Raw genomic sequence first — 23802 nt, forward strand, 5'->3', positions numbered from 1 at the left:
CTTCTTTCCTTTGCACGCAGTATATATGTCGGAACGGCCGGGATCGGCCGACTATATCCTATAGCTGCCATATAACTGATTGATCGGAGATGCCATAACTTTGGTGTTTGTAAAGTTAGGAAGCTGGGATTCCCTATAGGTTTTATATTTGGCCAATCAATCCGACATACCAAATTTCATAAGGATCGGCCGACTATATCCTATAGCTGCCATATAACTGATTGATCGGAAATGTCATAACTTTGGTGTTTGTAAAGTTAGGAAGTTGGGATTTTCTATGGGTTTTATATTTGGCCAATCAATCTGACCTACCAAATGTCATAAGGATCGGCCGACTATATCCTATAGCTGCCATATAACTGAACAATTTTAAATGCCATAACTTTGGTGTTTTTAAAGTTAGGAAGTTGGGATTTTTTGTGAGTATTAAGAATGCATCATATGAATAATTTTGGAGAATATAATTTACAGAGTATTCTGCAAGGGTATATCAACTTCGGCTCCGCTCGAAGTTAGCTTTCCTTTCTTGTTTTATTAAAAAAATTTTTTTTGAATGCACAATTTCCTGAGAATATTGTGTTAAAATTTTAGATCCATCCGAGTAAAACTTCCGAAGTTATGGGCAGTTGAACGTTAGCTCGTTTTGTATTCGATTTTAAAAAAACTTTAAACACTCTCCTGAAAAGTGGCTATTTCAAAGTCGGTGTACACGATCCTGCCAAATCTATCGGACGAATCGTTTTGAGATTTTACACAGTACTTCTCTACTAAATTCCTCAGGTAACGCTGTCGAGTTTTTTATACCGTTGCAGGGGGTATTATAATTTCATTCAAAAGTTTGCAACGCAGTGAAGGAAACATTTCCGACCCTATAAAGTATATATATTCTTGATCAGCATCACCAGGAGACTCGATCTAGCCATGTACGTCTGTCCGTCCGTCCGTCCGTCCGTTTCTACGCAAACTAGTCCCTCAGTTTTAAAGCTATCTGCTTGAAATTTTCCCAAAAGGTGTCTTTCTATTGCAGGTAGTATATAAGTCGGAACGAGCCGGATCGGGCGACTATATCATATAGCTGCCATATAACTGAACGATTGAAAATGCCATAACTTTGGTGTTTTTAAAGTTAGGTGGTTGAGATTTTTTATATGTTTTATTTTTGGCCAACCAATATAATTTACAGAATATTCTGCAAGGGTCTTCGGTTTCGCCCGAAGTTAGCTTTCCTTGCTTGTTTTTTTTTTTAATTTATTATTTTTAAAGCAACAAATATGTCGAGGTTTTGGACGAAAATCGGGGTTTTTGACATTCAAGTGTCTTAAAAAATCGAAAAAAAAATGATGATTCTGTGACCAGTTATCGTGTTCACCGCAAAACGTGTTTTGTTCGAGGCGCCGCCGGAGATTGCCTGTATCTCACTTAATTTTTAATATTTTTGGATGAAAATTCACACATGTTGTTTAAATGTTGCCCTATCACATGCAAAAACCAAAATTGAGTTGACACTATCCGTATCGCCAATAAAAGTTCTTTAAAAATGACTGATTTTGCACCGAATTAACTGTACCCCCCCATAAATTATGCCTGTAGTATAAAGATACTTTCTGTCATTGAGACACACATACGATCCCATAAAATAACTTTCAAAACTGGTGCCGGGATAATTTACTACAGTAAAACGACTCTATGTGCAACCTTATAACTTTTTATCAAGCCAATTTTAAATATGCGACTCATACGATGATAACGATCTTATTGTCCTTTCACTAATACTATATTTATTTCGCTAGTCCGTCCGATTCTGCAGTCTGAAATCCACTATTCAGCCTACGTCTTGACCTTTGCACTTTTTGCATTACAGCGCCTTATCTCACATTTTCATTCTACCAGACCTCTATTAATTAATTAGCCTAGCCAACCATAAAAAGGGTGTTTGGTATTGTTTTCATTTATAACCTTATTCGTTGTCAGAGGGCTATCAACTCGTCTTGGTGCCGCCAATAAAACTTACTTACTTCATTGGGACAAATTTAGATCCCCGGACTTGTATCTCTACTTTCATATCTCGCAAAACGTGCCGTACGATACACGGCTGAGTTCCTCGGTCAGTTGGGCGGTTGGTTGTCCGAGTGACTCCGGGTGAAAAAAAGTTGCCTCAGTGGGGCAGTGGCACAACACTGCCCTTCATACACGAATTTCAAAAAGTCCGGCATTCAAACTTCAAAGCTGTCAAAGGAATTATTTTGCTTCTTATGTTCATATGTTATGTTATGAAATACACCATCGAAACATCAAATTGATGCTATAATAAAATGCTATGTATTTCGGCGCAATCCTGTAAAATCCATAAAACATGGCTTGACAAAAAAAAAAAAAAAAACGTTGATTTTAAAAGATCAAAAATGTATCTTCTCGCAGTGAGCTCGTCCAAACTGTTTCCAACCCTACTGCGCAAGTGTTTTATCGGGGTGAGTTTTTATTCATAATAATATATGATTCCCAACCAGTTCTAGCGGCGAGCTCATCTCAACCCCGAGTCCGAGCTGAGCAAAGCATACTTACCTGGCGTAGAGGTTAACCGTGATCACGAAGGCGGTTCCTCCGGAGTGAGGCTTGGCCATTGCACCTCGGCTGAGTTGACCTCTGCGATTATTCCTAATGTGAATAACTCGTGCGTGTAATTTTTGGTAGCCGGGAATGGCGTTCGCGCCGTCCCGACATAAGAAATAAATATGATAAGCAAAAGAAGAGTATAAAAAACTATGATACAACTAAAATTAGTATATTGTGCGTACTGTAAAATGATTCAACACCACAAAATTCATCACTGGTTACGATTAATATATGAATTTCCATATATTAAAATAGTGATTTATTACTATATTAGCAAAATTAGATCTTACTTTTGTTAGTCAGTGCAAAAATCATCGGCTTTTAACAAGTAGATTATCAACCATTATAATCAGTAAATAATAAACTTATTTCGTCAGCAATATTTTTATCAATAATTTAGTGAGTAATCACCCAATTTTCTTAAAATGTTCATTATATTTTTATTTTATTATATTTTTAAACATTATTCTAAACCTTTTTTTAATCTACGGTTTCAGGGTTCAGAAGTTTTAGGGACTTGAAAGTCTCAGTGCTCGTTAGCACCTTCTTTTTAGCGGCGTGTTTTTAACACATCTTATGGCCTTGTTGAGAGCTTTTCTGTTGCCTCAATATGCTTATCTGAAAATTATAATAAAATAATTTACTAAGTAGAGCGCGTAAAAAGGTTTGGTATTTTCCAAGGGGTTCCTTGTTTTGGCCGGCGATAGCTGTAATTCATAATAATATATTGTATATATATATTCATACAATATATTATTTATCGACCGGCTTAATTTATGTTAGTTTTACTATAAGCTTAACATGAAAATATGAATAAATTTATTATCAGTATTGGTACAGTTTAAGCGATATTTTTTATACTTCAGGGGAAGTTTTATTTTTCAGCCTATGAAAGTGGCTTAAAAAAGTTGTCTTATTATCCTCTCAAAATGTTTGTTTTAAAATAAATGTATTCGCTTAAATAAATTTGTTTTAAACAAGTTTTAAACAGTTGCAAGTTACACTCCTTAAATACATAAAACGTTTTAATGTTATACAGATGCTTAACACTTGTTAATAAATAACACCCAGTTTTAAAGCTTGAAACTTTCCCAAAAGTTGTCTTTCTATTGCAGGTAGTATATATATAGCTCCAATAGAAACAATCGGAAAATAATTCAAACAAGAAAGAAAAGCTAACTTCGGACGGAGCCGAAGTTGATATACCCTTGCAGAATATTCTGTAAATTATATTCTTCAAAATTATTCATATGATGTATTCTTAATACTCATAAAAAGTCCCAACTTCCTAAATTTAAAAACACCAAAGTTATGGCATTTCCAATCGTTCAGTAATATGGCAGCTATAGGATATAGTCTGCCGATCCTTATGAAATTTGGGAGGTCGGATTGATTGGCCAAAAATAAAACCCATAGAATATCCCAACTTCCTAACTTTACAAACACCCAAGTTATGGCATTTCCGATCAATCAGTTCTATGGCGGCTATAGGATATAGTCGTCCGATCCTTATGAAATTCGGTAGGTCGGATTAATTGGCCAAAAATAAAACTTATAGAAAAAACTGAGGGATTAGTTTGCGTAGAAACGGACGGACGGACAGACGGACATGGCTATATCAAAGACCAATATAATCATTTATATTGGTCTTTGGCTATATCAACTCAGGAGGTGAGAATATATATACTTTATAGGGTCGGAAATGTCTCCTTCACTGCGTTGCAAACTTTTGACTGAAATTATAATACCCTCTGCAAGGGTATAAAAAGTGTAACTTTGTTGTCTTAATTTTTTTTTTTTTAATATTATGGAATTACGGGTTATATTAAATTAAAATCGGACAACAATATCATATAGCTGCCATCTTTCGTTGGCAAAATGCAGCGCAAAATCGACATAGCTTCATTGTTTTTAGTAATATAGGCATAGAAATCGAAATGTAGTCATTTGTCTACGTCTTGCCGAAGTTTGCTGCCTTTCTTGTTCTTTCTTTTGATATATCAAGTTTCAGAACGATGTTAATAAATGATATTTTTAATTTTAATTCCCATAATTAATACAAAAAGATTAAAAAATAATAAATTATTTTTTACTAGAACAAATATTATTTTAATTTCCATTGCATAAAAGTCATTACGAAACGCATTAATAGTTTTTAGAGTCATGTCCTCATGTTCTTCAGTATATGGAAGTGCCCACTTTCCGAATAAGGAAAAAGGATGGTTTGGGTTGCTGTCTGCTGCACACCAGTCTTATCTGTTATTATAACTTTTTGTTTAACACATTCATTTCTTATGTCGGGACGGCGCGAACGCCATTCCCGGCTACCAAAAATTACACGCACGAGTTATTCACATTAGGAATAATCGCAGAGGTCAACTCAGCCGAGGTGCAATGGCCAAGCCTCACTCCGGAGGAACCGCCTTCGTGATCACGGTTAACCTCTACGCCAGGTAAGTATGCTTTGCTCAGCTCGGACTCGGGGTTGCCATGAGCTCATCGCTAGAACTAGTTGGGAATTAGAAACCCGGATTATGAGAAAAAACTCACCCCAATCCAACAATGTTGCTGTCTTGCGCAGTAGGAGTCCGAAAGTGTTCGTTAAAAACAATTTTTAAATTTTTGCTTGGATTTATTTGTTAAAAACGTTTTCCGTTGTAAATATATTTGCAAGTTGAATAAATTGCTACGTTATTAACTTGGAATTTGCCATAAGATAAATAAAATATTAAAAGAAACAGAAAATTAAATTAAAATACTAATGCTGCGAAACTGCAAAAGAAAACACTTCTGTAAGATTTGGCTTTTATTTTAACCTTAAATTTATGTTTTAAGGATTGTGGAAGTGGCAGTTGAGGACGTTGTTACACCCTATTGACCCCTTTTGTGATTTTTTGGTTGGTTTGTGATTTGTTAGCCTTAGAATGGCAATGACGGATTTTTAGCGACTTTGAACTTAAGGCAACCAATTCAAAAAAACCAAGGCAGACATCAGACATTCCCGGAGATACCATTTAATGAATTTGATTTTTCAAATCACTCGGTGACGAAATCGTTAAAAACAACTTAAATGCAGCTTGTCTAAGAAGCCAATCCAAAGCGATTCCCAGGTAAAACCTGCAATGCCTACCTACCAGAAACTAGGTGGAAAGTCATTATTTAATCTAGCATGTTAGTCGTTTAACATAATGCCCCAGAAATATTTCTGTTTCATGACTAACAAAAAATATATAAATAATTATAAGCGGTAAAAATACCTTTAATAATGCCGGCTTACGTTGTTCTGTGGTCGGGCATGCATGTTCCAAGTTCTTGCCAGGACAGTTACTATTTTCCCTAAACAGTTGAATGTATTAATCAGTTGGGCCGAAGTCCCGGCGGTACTGCAATACCAGGCCCACCCGCGACAGAGGTGGAGCAAGCCCCTAGCACTCCGTCTGATTCCAAAAATCAGTTTAACATTTGTTGTCCTCCAATGGAGGAACTATCAGATGTTAAGCTGATAAGAACAGATACTACACTTTGATCTTAGCCAAAAGGCCGAGAAGCGATAACTATTTAGACCCCAAAAACAGGACTTCATGAGCTCCCAGCTAGAACCAGTTGGGAATTGTTTAAAAACATATGGAACCAAAATAACTGTTGCCTATTTTTCTGGGGATGTTTTTACCTAAAAATTTAAATTCCTCATTGGGCATATCTTGTGAACGGGAATTCAGGTAGGTGAGCTGATGCGCCTTACTTATACTATAAAAACTGTTTATAGAATAGTGTGAGTTTCGCTGCGGAATATATTTAATTTTTACAACCACTTGGTGTAGTTTCATATAATTCAATCCTTTTTTTTAATATAATCTAAATTAAAGAAAGTCGTATCTTCTTGTTCCTTTTGCATACGTCTCTAGTTTTCTTCATCCAAGTTTATAAAAATATCAATAAAAGTTACATCTTGAGTTTTGTATTCCATAATCGTTTAGTAAAACGAAAGTAACCATTAGAAAAGGCCCTCATTGCACATATTTAGCTTACAAAATATCGTTACAATATTTAATTATACCCTTGCAGAGGGTATTATAATTTTGGTCAAAAGTGTGCAACGCAGTGAAGTTGACGTTTCCGACCCCATGAAGTATATATATTCTTGATCAGGATCAATAGAGGATTCGATATAGCCATGTCCGTCTGTATGTCTGTCCGTCCGTGTGTGTAAGCTACTGACATAAATTTTGCCAAGTCTTATTTATTTACGCATATCTTGATTAGGGTAGTTAGCTTCCGTAGGAAAAATTGTTATATGACATAGCAGTATAAAAGCAATTGACATCAAACGATGCAAATCTAGTGTATTTATGTACACTAGTCGGCATAATTATTTTGACGTAAAAATATGGTGCAAATTTTTATTTAACTTTTTAACGGTTTCATACAACTCAATAATTTTTTTTTCTATTTTACTTAGTGCTAATACAAACTTAAAAATAATGAATTCAACATTTTGCCATATGAACTTGAAAAAATATAAGCTAAAGTAATTTTCATGTGGTGGCATAAGTATTTTGACAAGTATCTTTTGATATGAATAAAAAAGTTTAAACTTAAAAAAGTAATGGGAAAACAAAAGAGTTTAGTAAAATATATAATTTTCTTTGGTTTCAATAACTTTTTGCAGGCGTCGGGGTACCGAATCGATTAAATTTTGGATGATCTCTGGAGATATCTCTTCCCAAAGGGAAGTGATCTCAGAAATTGTCTCCTCTCTGGTTTTATTCAACGATACTGTTCTCTTACGTTTTATAAGAGACCAGACGTTTTCAATTATATTTAAATCTGGACTTTGAGGTGGCCAGTCCAAGGTGGTAACACCAACATCCTTCAAAAACGTTGTGATCATCTTAGCTTTGTGACATGGGGCGTTATCCTGTTGCAGGATAAAGTCTTGTCCAAGTCTGTCTCCGGAAGTAAATGCATTATCATTTAGAACACGCAAATATTGGCCTTGGTTCATCGAGCCAGTGACAGGAACGAAGTCACCCAGTCCATTATACGCCACACACCCCCAGAACATCACAGAGCCTCCACCATGGCTTACTTTTTGGCAAACGGGCCGACTTTTCTGCCTTTGTACCATTGGTAATCTTACAAAGAATTTATTTTTTGATGCATTATACTCAAAGGAGCTTTCATCTGTCCATAGAACGCTTCTCCAGAACTCTTTTGGCTTATGGAGATGCTCCTTTGCGAAAGACAGTCTTTTGAGCTTGTTTGCTTTCGTTATGTATGGTACGTCCTTGGCCTTGTAAGTCTTAAAATCACTTTCTTTTAATCGTCGGCGGACTGTGCGCTCACTAATTGGATTCTCAGCTGTCAAATTAAATTGATCTGCTGCAGATTGAGGCTTCAGAAAAACATTTTTTTTAAATTCCCGTACAAGGACTCTGTCTTCACTGAGCTCTGTTTTGCGCTTAGCACCTGATCTTCTTAAATTACGCAAGTCGTTATGTTTTTGAAACTTTTTAATTTGGTAGTGCACAGTTTGACGCGACACATTAAATTCATTGGCAATGTCTTTGACTGCTATTCCAGCGTTAAACTTTGCTACCATTGAAGATCTGGTAACCAAATTTAGCTCAGCCGTTTTACCCATGTTATTTAATAATTTTAGTAACTTTCTATTTTAATAACAAAGTTTAATATTAATCAAAAACAAGAAAGGAAAGCTAACTTCGGGCGGAGCCGAAGTTGATATACCCTTGCAGAATACTCTGTAAATTATATTCTCCAAAATTATTCATATGATGCATTCTTAATACTCATAAAAAATCCCAACTTCCTAACTTTAAAAACACCAAAGTTATGACATTTCCAATCGTTCAGTTATATGGCAGCTATAGGATATAATCGGCCGATCCTTATGAAATTTGGTAGGTCGGATTGGCTGGCCAAATATAACACCCATAGAAAATGCCGACTTCCTAACTTTACAAACACCAAAGTTATGGCATTTCCGATCAATCAGTTATATGGCAGCTATAGGATATAGTCGGCCGATCCTTATGAAATTCGGCATGTCGGATTGATTAGCCAAATATAAAACCCATAGAAAATCCCAACTTCCTAACTTTACAAACACCAAAGTTATGGCATTTCCGATCGTTCAGTTATATGGCAGCTATAGGATATAGTCGGCCGATCCCGGCCGTTCCGACTTATATACTGCGTGCAAAGGAAAGAAGGGTGTGTGCAAAGTTTCAATTCGATATCTTTAAAACTGAGAGACTAGTTCGCGTAGAAACAGACAGACGGACAGACAGACGGACAGACGGACAGACGGACAGACGGACAGACGGACAGACGGACAGACGGACATGGCTATATCAACTCAGGAGGTGATCCTGATCAAGAATATATATACTTTATAGGGTCGGAGATGTCTCCTTCACTGCGTTGCACACTTTTGACCAAAATTATAATACCCTCTGCAAGGGTATAATAAACACAGAAGTTGTTTGATTCTCGCGTGCTTAAAAGTGCGAAAAATCTTTTTATAAAGATGCTGTCAAAATACTTGTGCCACGCAAAAAACCGTTGTCTGCATGCATTCTTATCAGCAGAAAGAGAATGCAAAAGGTAAACGGACTAAAATTTAGCATGCATATAGCTAAAAATAGATTCTTTGTTTTGCGCCTCATTTTCGCACCGTTATTTGACGATTTCAAGAACCGCTAAGCTCAATAGTCAAAAAAAATTTTGTCAAAATAATTATGCCGACTAGTGTATACTTATTCCTTTCGCTACTTTTTCAGTTTTAGCAATTTCGGCAAAGTCTGCAAGGGTATTAAAACTTCGGCTTGCCGAAGTTAGCTTCCGTCCTCGTTTTACTTTAAAATAAGAGTAAGAATAAGTTAATTTGTTTTTGAGGTTTTCGATTCGAGAAAGCATTAGAAAAGGAGTACCATTTCCTCCCTCAAAAAATCTTAGATACATATGAAGATACCTTGTGGGTAGGTATATTTCATTTACATTTATAATTCCCAAGCACTTCTGGCTTATACTGAACCAATGGACAGAGTGTTTGTTGGTGTAAAGTTACTCTGGTTTTTCTTCAATTGTCGAATAAATCTTTCGCCTTTTACTAAAGATTTCCGTGGAGAGGAACACTCTAATGAGTCTAATCTCAATTTTTTTTAGTCCTGGCGACTTATGTTGCCGGGCCAATAGATCATACATTTTAAAGATACAGTACTAGACAACTCATTTGACGAGTATTCATTTTTATCTATCACAGAGGGCGAGACGTAGTTAAATGAAAACTGATCTCGTCTGAGACGATCTAGTTTATTTATTTAGTTTTATTTAATTTAAAGTTTCTTAACAAACTTATTTTCATGTAACTGGTGTATAAAGTGAAACGGACTGGACTGGGCGACATTATTATATAGCTGTTATGGAAACAATTGAAATATTTCTGAAAAAAAAAGTTTCGCCGATTTTTAAAATAATCTCGCACAATCTCAGATAGACGGATAAAGAAAAAAAAAGTTGAACGATTTGTGATTTCATATGAAGATTTTTCTTATTTTAAAGCTTTTACCTAGAGTTAAAAAATAAAATAGCGCGTAAAAAACAAATTTTTAATATTAAATTTATAACTTTGACGGCACCTGAAAATACGATTGAAAACGTTTCAAGTCTCTTTCATGTTTTTAACCTAAGCACGAAAACGGTACAGAAAGTCACAAATCATTTAAATATTTTTATTTGATTTTGAAATCAATTTGTTTTTGTAATCAATGGACACGAAGGGTTACACAACTCGGAAAACTAAGACATATATACAAGCAGTAAACATAAAAAAATTATTACAGGAAGTAAACTTCGACAAGCCGATGTTTATATACCCTTTAAGTTATTACAAAACGGTTACATTTCAATTTCTATGCCTATATGACTAAAAACAATGGAACTACGCCGATCGCAGCTATATGATATTGTTGTCCGATTTTGACAAAACTAAAAGCTTAATTCTGATGTAGTAAATAATTACTATATCTCAAAGGATTATTTTAATAAATAGAAAAATAGAAAAATAAATAATAACTTGTTGGATGTCCGATTTTAATTTAATTAAAACCGGACAGACGGACATGGCTAGATCGACTCTACTGGTGATGTTGATCGAGAATATATATACTTTATAGGGTCGGAATTGTCTCTTTAACTTCAAACTTTTGACGGAAATTATAGTACACTCTGCGAGGGTATAAAAAGATTAAGACAATACAACTACTGGCCTGGCAAGCAACAGAGTTTTTGCAGGCGCCATCTGTCGTCCAGCAGATGCCTGGAACAGGCGTCATGTCTTTTGTCCTTCATTTTATAACTTTACACTAAATGTTTGTTTTAAAATATTATCGGCTAATGATTTGATATAAACAGAATAAATATATTTTCTTTAGCTTTTTTCTTTGTTGGCTTTAAAATGATAGTGACCGAATTCAAACTTTGAACTTGTGTGCAACCAATTCACTAAACGCAACCCAGACATTAGAAATTCGCAGGAAATAAATCGACAACTGAAACTCAAAAGCAGAAGTATTCCCAGATAAATCTTGCAATGCCAGCCACAAACTGTATGGACACTTAGTTGAAGCTGCAAATGCCCGAGAAGTATTTCTATTTTATGGCTAACAAAAAATATATAAATAATTATAAGCCTTTAATAATGCCGGCTTACGTTGTTCTGTGGTCGGGCATGCATGCTAGCATTGGAAATAAAGTGATGAGAAGTTTTTCTGACATCCCAGTTCTTGCCAGGACAGTTAATATTTTCCCTAAACAGTTGAATGTATTAATCAGTTGGGCCGAAGTCCCGGCGGTACTGCAATACCAGGCCAACCCGCGACAGAGGTGGAGCAAGCCCCTAGCACTCCGTCTGATTCCAAAAATCAGTTTAACATTTGTTGTCCTCCAATGGAGGAACTATCAGATGTTAAGCTGATAAGAACAGATACTACACTTTGATCTTAGCCATAAGGCCGAGAAGCGATAACTATTTAGACCCCAAAAACAGGACTTCATGCGCGCCCAGCTAGAATCAGTTGGGAATTATTTAAAAACATATGGAACCAAAATAACTGTTGCCTATTTTTCTGGGGATGTTTCTACCTAAAAATTTAAATTCCTCATTGGGCATATCTTGTGAACGGGAATTCAGGTAGGTGAGCTGATGCGCCTTACTTATACTATAAAAACTGTTTATAGAATAGTGTGAGTTTCGCTGCGGAATATATTTAATTTTTACAACCACTTGGTGTAGTTTCATATAATTCAATCCTTTTTTTAATATAATCTAAATTAAAGAAAGTCGTATCTTCTTGTTCCTTTTGCATACGTCTCTAGTTTTCTTCATCCAAGTTTATAAAAATATCAATAAAAGTTACATCTTGAGTTTTGTATTCCATAATCGTTTAGTAAAACGAAAGTAACCATTAGAAAAGGCCCTCATTGCACATATTTAGCTTACAAAATATCGTTACAATATTTAATTATACCCTTGCAGAGGGTATTATAATTTTGGTCAAAAGTGTGCAACGCAGTGAAGTTGACGTTTCCGACCCCATGAAGTATATATATTCTTGATCAGGATCAATAGAGGAATCGATATAGCCATGTCCGTCTGTATGTCTGTCCGTCCGTGTGTGTAAGCTACTGACATAAATTTTGCCAAGTCTTATTTATTTACGCATATCTTGATTAGGGTAGTTAGCTTCCGTAGGAAAAATTGTTATATGACATAGCAGTATAAAAGCAATTGACATCAAACGATGCAAATCTAGTGTATTTATGTATACTTATTCCTTTCGCTACTTTTTCAGTTTTAGCAATTTCGGCAAAGTCTGCAAGGGTATTAAAACTTCGGCTTGCCGAAGTTAGCTTCCGTCCTCGTTTTACTTTAAAATAAGAGTAAGAATAAGTTAATTTGTTTTTGAGGTTTTCGATTCGAGAAAGCATTAGATATGAAGCATTACATATGAAGATACCTTGTGGGTAGGTATATTTCATTTACATTTATAATTCCCAAGCACTTCTGGCTTATACTGAACCAATGGACAGAGTGTTTGTTGGTGTAAAGTTACTCTGGTTTTTCTTCAATTGTCGAATAAATCTTTCGCCTTTTACTAAAGATTTCCGTGGAGAGGAACACTCTAATGAGTCTAATCTCAATTTTTTTTAGTCCTGGCGACTTATGTTGCCGGGCCAATAGATCATACATTTTAAAGATACAGTACTAGACAACTCATTTGACGAGTATTCATTTTTATCTATCACAGAGGGCGAGACGTAGTTAAATGAAAACTGATCTCGTCTGAGACGATCTAGTTTATTTATTTAGTTTTATTTAATTTAAAGTTTCTTAACAAACTTATTTTCATGTAACTGGTGTATAAAGTGAAACGGACTGGACTGGGCGACATTATTATATAGCTGTTATGGAAACAATTGAAATATTTCTGAAAAAAAAAGTTTCGCCGATTTTTAAAATAATCTCGCACAATCTCAGATAGACGGATAAAGAAAAAAAAAGTTGAACGATTTGTGATTTCATATGAAGATTTTTCTTATTTTAAAGCTTTTACCTAGAGTTAAAAAATAAAATAGCGCGTAAAAAACAAATTTTTAATATTAAATTTATAACTTTGACGGCACCTGAAAATACGATTGAAAACGTTTCAAGTCTCTTTCATGTTTTTAACCTAAGCACGAAAACGGTACAGAAAGTCACAAATCATTTAAATATTTTTATTTGATTTTGAAATCAATTTGTTTTTGTAATCAATGGACACGAAGGGTTACACAACTCGGAAAACTAAGACATATATACAAGCAGTAAACATAAAAAAATTATTACAGGAAGTAAACTTCGACAAGCCGATGTTTATATACCCTTTAAGTTATTACAAAACGGTTACATTTCAATTTCTATGCCTATATGACTAAAAACAATGGAACTACGCCGATCGCAGCTATATGATATTGTTGTCCGATTTTGACAAAACTAAAAGCTTAATTCTGATGTAGTAAATAATTACTATATCTCAAAGGATTATTTTAATAAATAGAAAAATAGAAAAATAAATAATAACTTGTTGGATGTCCGATTTTAATTTAATTAAAACCGGACAGACGGACATGGCTAGATCGACTCTACTGGTGATGTTGATCGAGAATATATATACTTTATAGGGTCGGAATTGTCTCTTTAACTTCAAACTTTTGACGGAAATTATAGTACACTCTGCGAGGGTATAAAAAGATTAAGACAATACAACTACTGGCCTGGCAAGCAACAGAGTTTTTGCAGGCGCCATCTGTCGTCCAGCAGATGCCTGGAACAGGCGTCATGTCTTTTGTCCTTCATTTTATAACTTTACACTAAATGTTTGTTTTAAAATATTATCGGCTAATGATTTGATATAAACAGAATAAATATATTTTCTTTAGCTTTTTTCTTTGTTGGCTTTAAAATGATAGTGACCGAATTCAAACTTTGAACTTGTGTGCAACCAATTCACTAAACGCAACCCAGACATTAGAAATTCGCAGGAAATAAATCGACAACTGAAACTCAAAAGCAGAAGTATTCCCAGATAAATCTTGCAATGCCAGCCACAAACTGTATGGACACTTAGTTGAAGCTGCAAATGCCCGAGAAGTATTTCTATTTTATGGCTAACAAAAAATATATAAATAATTATAAGCCCTTAATACTTTTAATAATGCCGGCTTACGTTGTTCTGTGGTCGGGCATGCATGCTAGCATTGGAAATAAAGTGATGAGAAGTTTTTCTGACATCCCAGTTCTTGCCAGGACAGTTAATATTTTCCCTAAACAGTTGAATGTATTAATCAGTTGGGCCGAAGTCCCGGCGGTACTGCAATACCAGGCCAACCCGCGACAGAGGTGGAGCAAGCCCCTAGCACTCCGTCTGATTCCAAAAATCAGTTTAACATTTGTTGTCCTCCAATGGAGGAACTATCAGATGTTAAGCTGATAAGAACAGATACTACACTTTGATCTTAGCCATAAGGCCGAGAAGCGATAACTATTTAGACCCCAAAAACAGGACTTCATGCGCGCCCAGCTAGAATCAGTTGGGAATTATTTAAAAACATATGGAACCAAAATAACTGTTGCCTATTTTTCTGGGGATGTTTCTACCTAAAAATTTAAAGTCCTCATTGGGCATATCTTGTGAACGGGAATTCAGGTAGGTGAGCTGATGCGCCTTACTTATACAATCAAAACTGTTTATAGAATAGTGTGAGTTTCGCTGCGGAATATATTTAATTTTTACAACCACTTGGTGTAGCTTCATATAATTCAATCCTTTTTATACCCTTGCAGAGGGTATTATAATTTTGGTCAAAAGTGTGCAACGCAGTAAAGGAGACGTCTCCGACCCTATAAAGTATATATATTCTTGATCATGATCACCTCCTGAGTTGATATAGCCATGTCCGTCTGTCCGTCTGTCTGTCCGTCTGTCTGTTTCTACGCAAACTAGTCTCTCAGTTTTAAAGCTATCGAATTGAAACTTTGCACACACCCTTCTTTCCTTTGCACGCAGTATATAAGTCGGAACGGCCGGGAACGGCCGACTATATCCTATAGCTGCCATATAACTGATTGATCGGAAATGCCATAACTTTCGTGTTTGTAAAGTTAGGAAGTTGAGATTTTCTATGGGTTTTATATTTGGCCAATCAATCCGACCTACCAAATTTCATAAGGATCGGCCGACTATATCCTATAGCTGCCATATAACTGATTGATCGGAAATGCCATAACTTTCGTGTTTGTAAAGTTAGGAAGTTGGGATTTTCTATGGGTTTTATATTTGGCCAATCAATCCGACCTACCAAATTTCATAAGGATCGGCCGACTATATCCTATAGCTGCCATATAACTGATTGATCGGAAATGCCATAACTTTGGTGTTTGTAAAGTTAGGAAGATTTTTTATGAGTATTAAGAATGCATTATATGAATAATTTTGGAGAATATAATTTACAGAGTATTCTGCAAGGGTGTATCAACTTCGGCTCCGCCCGAAGTTAGCTTTCCTTTCTTGTTTTTAATATAATCTAAATTAAAGAAAGTCGTATCTTCTTGTTCCTTTTGCATACGTCTCTAGTTTTCTTCATCCAAGTTTATAAAAATATCAATAAAAGTTACATCTTGAGTTTTGTAATCCATAATCGTTTAGTAAAACGAAAGTAACCATTAGAAAAGGCCCTCATTGCACATATTTAGCTTACAAAATATCGTTACAATATTTAATTATACCCTTGCAGAGGGTATTATAATTTTGGTCAAAAGTGTGCAACGCAGTGAAGTTGACGTTTCCGACCCCATAAAGTATATATATTCTTGATCAGGATCAATAGAGGATTCGATATAGCCATGTCCGTCTGTACGTCTGTCCGTCCGTGTGTGTAAGCTACTGACATAAATTTTTCCAAGTCTTATTTATTTACGCATATCTTGATTAGGGTAAAAGCGCTTGCCGATCGGACGTCTATAGCTTCCGTAGGAAAAATTGTTATATGACATTTTTGCAGTATAAAAGCAATTGACATCAAACGATGCAAATCTAGTGTATTTATGTATACTTATTCCTTTCGCTACTTTTTCAGTTTTAGCAATTTCGGCAAAGTCCGCAAGGGTATTAAAACTTCGGCTTGCCGAAGTTAGCTTCCGTCCTCGTTTTACTTTAAAATAAGAGTAAGAATAAGTTAATTTGTTTTTGAGGTTTTCGATTCGAGAAAGCATTAAAAAAGCAGTACCATTTCCTCCCTCAAAAAATCTTAGATACATATGAAGATACCTTGTGGGTAGGTATAAATCATTTACATTTATAATTCCCAAGCACTTCTGGCTAATACTGAACCAATGGACAGAGTGTTTGTTGGTGTAAAGTTACTCTGGTTTTTCTTCAATTGTCGAATAAATCTTTCGCCTTTTACTAAAGATTTCCGTGGAGAGGAACACTATAATGAGTCTAATCTCAATTTTTTTTAGTCCTGGCGACTTATGTTGCCGGGCCAATAGATCATACATTTTAAAGATACAGTAATAGACAACTCACTTGACGAGTATTAATTTTTATCTATCAGCGAGGGCGAGACGTATTTAAATGAAAACTGATCTTGTCGGAGACGATCTAGTTTATTTATTTATTTTTATTTAATTTAAAGTTTCTTAACAAACTAATTTTCATGTAACTGGTGTATAAAGTGAAACGGACTGGACTGGGCGACATTATTATATAGCTGTTATGGAAACAATTGGAACATTTCAGAAAAAAAAGTTTCGCCGATTTTTAAAATAATCTCGCACAATCTCAGATAGACGGATAAAGAAAAAAAAAGTTGAACGATTTCATATAAAGATTTTTCTTATTTTAAAGCTTTTATCTCGAGAGGGAAAAATAAAATAGCGCGTAAAAAACAAATTTTTCATATTAAATTTATAACTTTGACGGCACTTGAAAATACGATTGGAAACGTTTCAAGTCTCTTTAACCTAAGCTCGAAAACGGTACAGAAAGTCACAAATCATTTAAATATTTTTATACCCTTGCAGAGGGTATTATAATTTCAGTCAAAAGTTTGCAACGTATATATATTGTTGATCAGCATCATTAGGAGAGTCGACTTTGGACTTTTTATAGTTAGGAAGCTGGGATTTTCTATGGGTTTTATTTTTGGCCAATCAATCCGACCTACCTAATTTCATAAGGATCGGTCAACTATATCCTATAGCTGCCATATAACTAAACAATTGAAAATGCCATAACTTTGGTTTTTTTAAAGCTAGGAAGTTGGGATTTTTTATTGATTTTATTTTTGGCCAACCAATATAACTTACAGAATATTCTGCAAGGGTATATCAACTTCGGCTCCGCCTGAAGTTAGCTTTCTTTATACCCTTGCAGAGGGTATTATAATTTTGGTCAAAAGTGTGCAACGCAGTGAAAGAGACATCTCCGACCCTATAAAGTATATATATTCTTGATCAGGATCACCTCCTGAGTTGATATAGCCATGTCCGTCTGTCCGTCTGTCTGTCCGTCTGTCTGTTTCTACGCGAACTAGTCTCTCAGTTTTAAAGATATCGAATTGAAACTTTGCACACACCCTTCTTTCCTTTGCACGCAGTATATAAGTCGGAACGGCCGGGATCGGCCGACTATATCCTATAGCTGCCATATAACTGATTGATCGGAAATGCCATAACTCTGCTGTTTGTTAGGTTAGGAAGTTGGGACTTTCTGCGTGAAATGCCATAACTTTGGTGTTTGTAAAGTTAGGAAGTTGGGATTTTCTATGGGTTTTATATTTGGCCAATCAATCCGACGTACCAAATTTCATAAGGATCGGCCGTGTATATCTTATAGCTGCCATATAACTGATTGATCGGAAATGCCATAACTTTGGTGTTTGTAAAGTTAGGAAGTTGGGATTTTCTATGGGTTTTATATTTGGCCAATCAATCCGACGTACCAAATTTCATTAGGATCGGCCGACTATATCTTATAGCTGCCATATAACTGATTGATCGGAAATGCCATAACTTTGGTGTTTGTAAAGTTAGGAAGTTGGGATTTTCTATGGGTCTTATATTTGGCCAATCAATCAGACGTACCAAATTTCATAAGGATCGGCCGACTATATCTTATAGCTGCCATATAACTGATTGATCGGAAATGCCATAACTTTGGTGTTTGTTAAGTTAGGAAGTTGGGATTTTCTATGGGTTTTATTTTTGCCTAATCAATCCGACATATCAAATTTCATAAGGATCGGCCGACTATATTCTATAACTGCCATATAACTGAACGATTGGAAATGCCATAACTTTGGTGTTTTTAAAGTTAGGAAGTTGGGATTTTTTATGAGTATTAAGAATGCATTATGAATGATTTTGGAGAATATAATTTGCAGAATATTCTGCAAGGGTATTTCAACTTCGGCTCCGCCCGAAGTTAGCTTTCCTTTCTTGTTTTTTGTTTTATTATACCCGTTACTCGTAGAGTAAAAGGGTATATTGTATTCGTGCAAAAGTATGTAACAGCTAGAAGGAAGCGTTTCCGACCCTATAAAGTATATATATTCTTGATCAGGAACACTAGCCGAGTCGATCTAGCCATGTCCGTCTGTCCGTCTGTCTGTCCGTCTGTCTGTCCGTATGAACACTGAGATCTCGGAAACTATAAAAGCTAGAAGATTGGCATTTTGCATGTAGATTTTAGAAGTTCCTACGCAGCGCAAGTTTGTTTCAAAATGGTGCCACGCCCCCTTTAACGCCCACAATCGCTTATATACGATTTTAAAAATTTAAATATTTCGGAAAAGTAAAAATGCAGTTTTATTGTGTTTATCAATACCTATCGAAATGTAGAAGAAATTTTTCAAATCGGACCTTTCGTTAAAAAGTTATGCGTGATCAAAGTTTCTATCTCCATCTCCCTCGCACTCCCTTTACCTGAGTAACGGGTATCTGATAGTCGGGGCATCCGACTATAGCGTTCTCTCTTGTTTGATTTTGAAATCAATTTGTTTTTGTAATCAATTGACACGAAGGGTTACACAACTCGGAAAACTAAGACATATATACCAGCAGTAAACATAAACAAATTATTACAGGAAGTAAACTTCGACAAGCCGAAGTTTATATACCCTTTAAGTTATTACAAAACGGCTACATTTCAATTTCTATGCCTATATGACTAAAACAGTGGAACTATGCCGATCGCAACTATATGATATTGTTGTCCGATTTTGACAAAACTAAAAGCTTAATTCTGGTGTAGTAAATAATTACTATATCTCAAAGGATTATTTTAATAAATAGAAAAATAGAAAAATAAATAATAACTTGTTGGATGTCCGATTTTAATTTAATTAAAACCGGACAGACGGACATGGCTAGATCCACTCTACTGGTGATGTTGATCGAGAATATATATACTTTATAGGGTCGGAAATGTCTCTTTAACTTCAAACTTTTGACGGAAATTATAATACACTCTGTGAGGGTATAAAAAGATTAAGACAATACAACTACTGGCCTGGCAAGCAACAGAGTTTTTGCAGGCGCCATCTGTCATCCAGCAGATGCCTGGAACAGGCGACATGTCTTTTGTCCTTCATTTCATAACTTTACACTAAATGTTTGTTTTAAAATATTATCGGCTAATAATTTGATATAAACAGAATAAATATATTTTCTTTAGCTTTTTTCTTTGTTGGCTTTAAAATGATAGTGACCGAATTCAAACTTTGAACTTGTGTGCAACCAATTCACTAAACGCAACCCAGACATTAGAAATTCGCAGGAAATAAATCGACAACTGAAACTCAAAAGCAGAAGTATCCAAACCGGAGCAATTCCCAGATAAATCTTGCAATGCCAGCCAGAAACTGTATGGACACTTAGTTGAAGCTGCAAATGCCCGAGAAGTATTTCTATTTTATGGCTAACAAAAATATATAAATAATTATAAGCCTTTAATAATGCCGGCTTACGTTGTTCTGTGGTCGGGCATGCATGCTAGCATTGGAAATAAAGTGATGAGAAGTTTTTCTGACATCCCAGTTCTTGCCAGGACAGTTAATATTTTCCCTAAACAGTTGAATGTATTAATCAGTTGGGCCGAAGTCCCGGCGGTACTGCAATACCAGGCCAACCCGCGACAGAGGTGGAGCAAGCCCCTAGCACTCCGTCTGATTCCAAAAATCAGTTTAACATTTGTTGTCCTCCAATGGAGGAACTATCAGATGTTAAGCTGATAAGAACAGATACTACACTTTGATCTTAGCCATAAGGCCGAGAAGCGATAACTATTTAGACCCCAAAAACAGGACTTCATGCGCGCCCAGCTAGAACCAGTTGGGAATTATTTAAAAACATATGGAACCAAAATAACTGTTGCCTATTTTTATACCCTTGCAGAGGGTATTATAATTTTGGTCAAAAGTGTGCAACGCAGTGAAGGAGACATCTCCCACCCTATAAAGTATATATATTCTTGATCAGGATCACCTCCTGAGTTGATATAGCCATGTCCGTCTGTCCGTCTGTCCGTCTGTCTGTTTCTACACGAACTAGTCTCTCAGTTTTAAAGATATCGAATTGAAACTTTGCACACACCCTTCTTTCCTTTGCACGCAGTATATAAGTCGGAACGGCCGGGATCGGCCGACTATATCCTATAGCTGCCATATAACTGATTGATCGGAAATGCCATAACTCTGCTGTTTGTTAAGTTAGGAAGTTGGAATTTTATATGGGTTTTATATTTGGCCAATCAATCCGACCTACCAAATTTCATAAAGATCGGCCGACTATATCCTATAGCTGCCATATAACTGATTGATCGGAAATGCCATAACTTTGGTGTTTGTGAAGTTAGGAAGTTGGGATTTTCTATGGGTGTTATATTTGGCCTATCAATCCGAACTACCAAATTTCATAAGGATCGGCCGACTATATCCTATAGCCACCATATAACTGATTGATCGGAAATGCCACAACTTTGGTTTTTGTTAAGTTAGGAAGTTGGGATTTTCTATGGGTTCTATTTTTAACCAATCAATCCAACCTATCAAATTTCATAAGGATCGGCCGACTATATCCTATAGCTGCCATATAACTGAACGATTGGAAATGCCATAACTTTGGTGTTTTTAAAGTTAGGAAGTTGGGATTTTTTATGAGTATTAAGATTGCATCATATGAATAATTTTGGAGAATATAATTTACAGAATATTCTGCAAGGGTATATCAACTTCGGCTCCGCCCGAAGTTAGCTTTTCTTTCTTGTTCTGGGGATGTTTTTACCTAAAAATTTAAATTCCTCATTGGGCATATCTTGTGAACGGGAATTCAGGTAGGTGAGCTGATGCGCCTTACTTATACTATAAAAACTGTTTATAGAATAGTGTGAGTTTCGCTGCAAAATATATTTACCCCAAAGCTGGAAAGCCTCCCATGCATATTGATTCCTATCGCCCAATCAGCCTGCTGGCTACCTTTTCCAAGATTTTTGAGCGCATCCTCCTTAGCCGACTGATGGATCTACCGCAGGTAGTAAATCACATACCGGCGCACCAATTTGGTTTCAGGAAATCCCACGGCTGCCCCGAACAGGTGCATCGTCTGGTCAACCAGATCACACACGGCTTCGAGCACAAGCTGTACACCATCGGCGTTTTCCTAGATGTCAAACAAGCATTTGACAAAGTATGGCATGAGGGCCTATTATATAAAATAAAAAATCTTCTCCCTGCGCCTTTCTTTGCCATCCTGAAATCCTTCATAACTGATCGGACCTTTGATGTGGCAATAAGAGACTCCCATTCCAGCGTGTGTGAGATCAATGCTGGGGTTCCACAGGGAAGTGTACTTGGACCCTTTCTGTACACGCTGTACACTGCTGACATGCCGACCCCCGGCAGCAACAATGATGATGACTCCGCTGCCAAGCTGCTCCTGGCCACTTATGCTGACGACACCTGCACGCTAGCCTCCCACTCATCGCTGCAAACTGCAACAAATGCAGTTCAGGTCTGGCTCCATGCTATGGAGAACTGGTCTGCGAAATGGAACATCGCTATTAACTGCGCCAAATCCGCCCACATGACCTTCGCCCGCCGGCACGGTACTTCGGTTGGTCTCACCTTCAATGGAGATGCCATCACCAGTGTCACCTCCCATTGCTACCTAGGAGTACATTTGGACAGAGCGCTAGTATGGCGGGCCCACATCTCGGCAATCAAAGCCAAATGCTTGCAGAAGCTACAAAAGCTTGACTGGCTCCTGCGCTCGAAAAAATTGCACTTTTCAAATAAGGCCCTGCTAATTAAGGCCATCATCACGCCAACTTGGACGTATGCCATTCAAGCATGGGGCACTGCCTCTAAGCATCAGCTTGAGAGGCTTAGAGTCGTGCAATCACGTGCAGCTCGGCGAGCATCCGGGCTCCCATGGTACGTCACAAACAGTGCCATCGAGAGGGACTTTCGACTACTACCTATCGGGGACCAAATTAATATACACAGCAGTCGTTACGCTGACAGGATTGCGGCACATCCAAACCCCCTAGCGAGTGACCTAGCTGAGCCAATTTCTCTCCGACGACTGAAGAAGCTACATCCCACCGATCTCCCTACTCGTAAGATCGTATAAAATTCTCACTTATTTTGTTACTTTGAAACTCGTTATAATTGTTACTTAGTATTTAAGGCTACTATGTATGCATAAAATTTCTTTCTCGCTAATTACGCTAGGTTAAGTTCAGAAGGCACTGAACAGATTCCAGTAAATAAAATATTATTTAAAAAAAAAAAAAAAAAAAAGGAATATATTTAATTTTTACAACCACTTGGTGTAGTTTCATATAATTCAATCCTTTTTTTTTTTAATCTAAATTAAAGAAAGTCGTATCTTCTTGTTCCTTTTGGATAAGTCTCTAGTTTTCTTCATCCAAGTTTATAAAAATATCAATAAAAGTTACATCTTGAGTTTTGTAATCCAGAATCGTTTAGTAAAACGAAAGTAACCATTAGAAAAGGCCCTCATTGCACATATTTAGCTTACAAAATATCGTTACAATATTTAATTATACCCTTGCAGAGGGTATTATAATTTTGGTCAAAAGTGTGCAACGCAGTGAAGTTGACGTTTCCGACCCCATAAAGTATATATATTCTTGATCAGGATCAATAGAGGATTCGATATAGCCATGTCCGTCTGTACGTCTGTCCGTCCGTGTGTGTAAGCTACTGACATAAATTTTTCCAAGTCTTATTTATTTACGCATATCTTGATTAGGGTAAAAGCGCTTGCCGATCGGACGTCTATAGCTTCCGTAGGAAAAATTGTTATATGACATTTTTGCAGTATAAAAGCAATTGACATCAAACGATGCAAATCTAGTGTATTTATGTATACTTATTCCTTTCGCTACTTTTTCAGTTTTAGCAATTTCGGCAAAGTCCGCAAGGGTATTAAAACTTCGGCTTGCCGAAGTTAGCTTCCGTCCTCGTTTTACTTTAAAATAAGAGTAAGAATAAGTTAATTTGTTTTTGAGGTTTTCGATTCGAGAAAGCATTAAAAAAGCA

The 23802-nt window shown here is 36.2% G+C and overlaps 9 non-coding genes across 9 annotated transcripts; 4 read left to right on the plus strand and 5 right to left on the minus strand.

Moving 5' to 3' along the window:
* The first annotated feature begins 2554 nt into the window (after window positions 1-2554).
* LOC123037319 lies at window positions 2555-2719 on the plus strand. The gene has a single exon (XR_006417439.1). It is a non-coding gene; the product is annotated as a U1 spliceosomal RNA (small nuclear RNA).
* Window positions 2720-4909: 2190 nt separating this feature from the next.
* LOC123037329 lies at window positions 4910-5074 on the minus strand. The gene has a single exon (XR_006417449.1). It is a non-coding gene; the product is annotated as a U1 spliceosomal RNA (small nuclear RNA).
* Window positions 5075-5969: 895 nt separating this feature from the next.
* Window positions 5970-6165, minus strand: LOC123037322. Its single transcript, XR_006417442.1, has one exon. It is a non-coding gene; the product is annotated as a U2 spliceosomal RNA (small nuclear RNA).
* A 3534-nt stretch (window positions 6166-9699) lies between these two features.
* On the plus strand, window positions 9700-9822 carry LOC123037324. The gene has a single exon (XR_006417444.1). It is a non-coding gene; the product is annotated as a U5 spliceosomal RNA (small nuclear RNA).
* Window positions 9823-11464: 1642 nt separating this feature from the next.
* LOC123037330 lies at window positions 11465-11660 on the minus strand. The gene has a single exon (XR_006417450.1). It is a non-coding gene; the product is annotated as a U2 spliceosomal RNA (small nuclear RNA).
* A 1085-nt stretch (window positions 11661-12745) lies between these two features.
* LOC123037325 lies at window positions 12746-12868 on the plus strand. The gene has a single exon (XR_006417445.1). It is a non-coding gene; the product is annotated as a U5 spliceosomal RNA (small nuclear RNA).
* Window positions 12869-14519: 1651 nt separating this feature from the next.
* On the minus strand, window positions 14520-14715 carry LOC123037331. Its single transcript, XR_006417451.1, has one exon. It is a non-coding gene; the product is annotated as a U2 spliceosomal RNA (small nuclear RNA).
* Window positions 14716-16594: 1879 nt separating this feature from the next.
* LOC123037323 lies at window positions 16595-16717 on the plus strand. The gene has a single exon (XR_006417443.1). It is a non-coding gene; the product is annotated as a U5 spliceosomal RNA (small nuclear RNA).
* Window positions 16718-20322: 3605 nt separating this feature from the next.
* LOC123037332 lies at window positions 20323-20518 on the minus strand. The gene has a single exon (XR_006417452.1). It is a non-coding gene; the product is annotated as a U2 spliceosomal RNA (small nuclear RNA).
* Between the last annotated feature and the right edge of the window lie 3284 nt (window positions 20519-23802).

The sequence above is a fragment of the Drosophila rhopaloa genome, unplaced genomic scaffold (assembly GCF_018152115.1).
Source record: "Drosophila rhopaloa isolate 14029-0021.01 unplaced genomic scaffold, ASM1815211v1 contig_155, whole genome shotgun sequence".
NCBI lineage: Eukaryota > Metazoa > Arthropoda > Insecta > Diptera > Drosophilidae > Drosophila > Drosophila rhopaloa.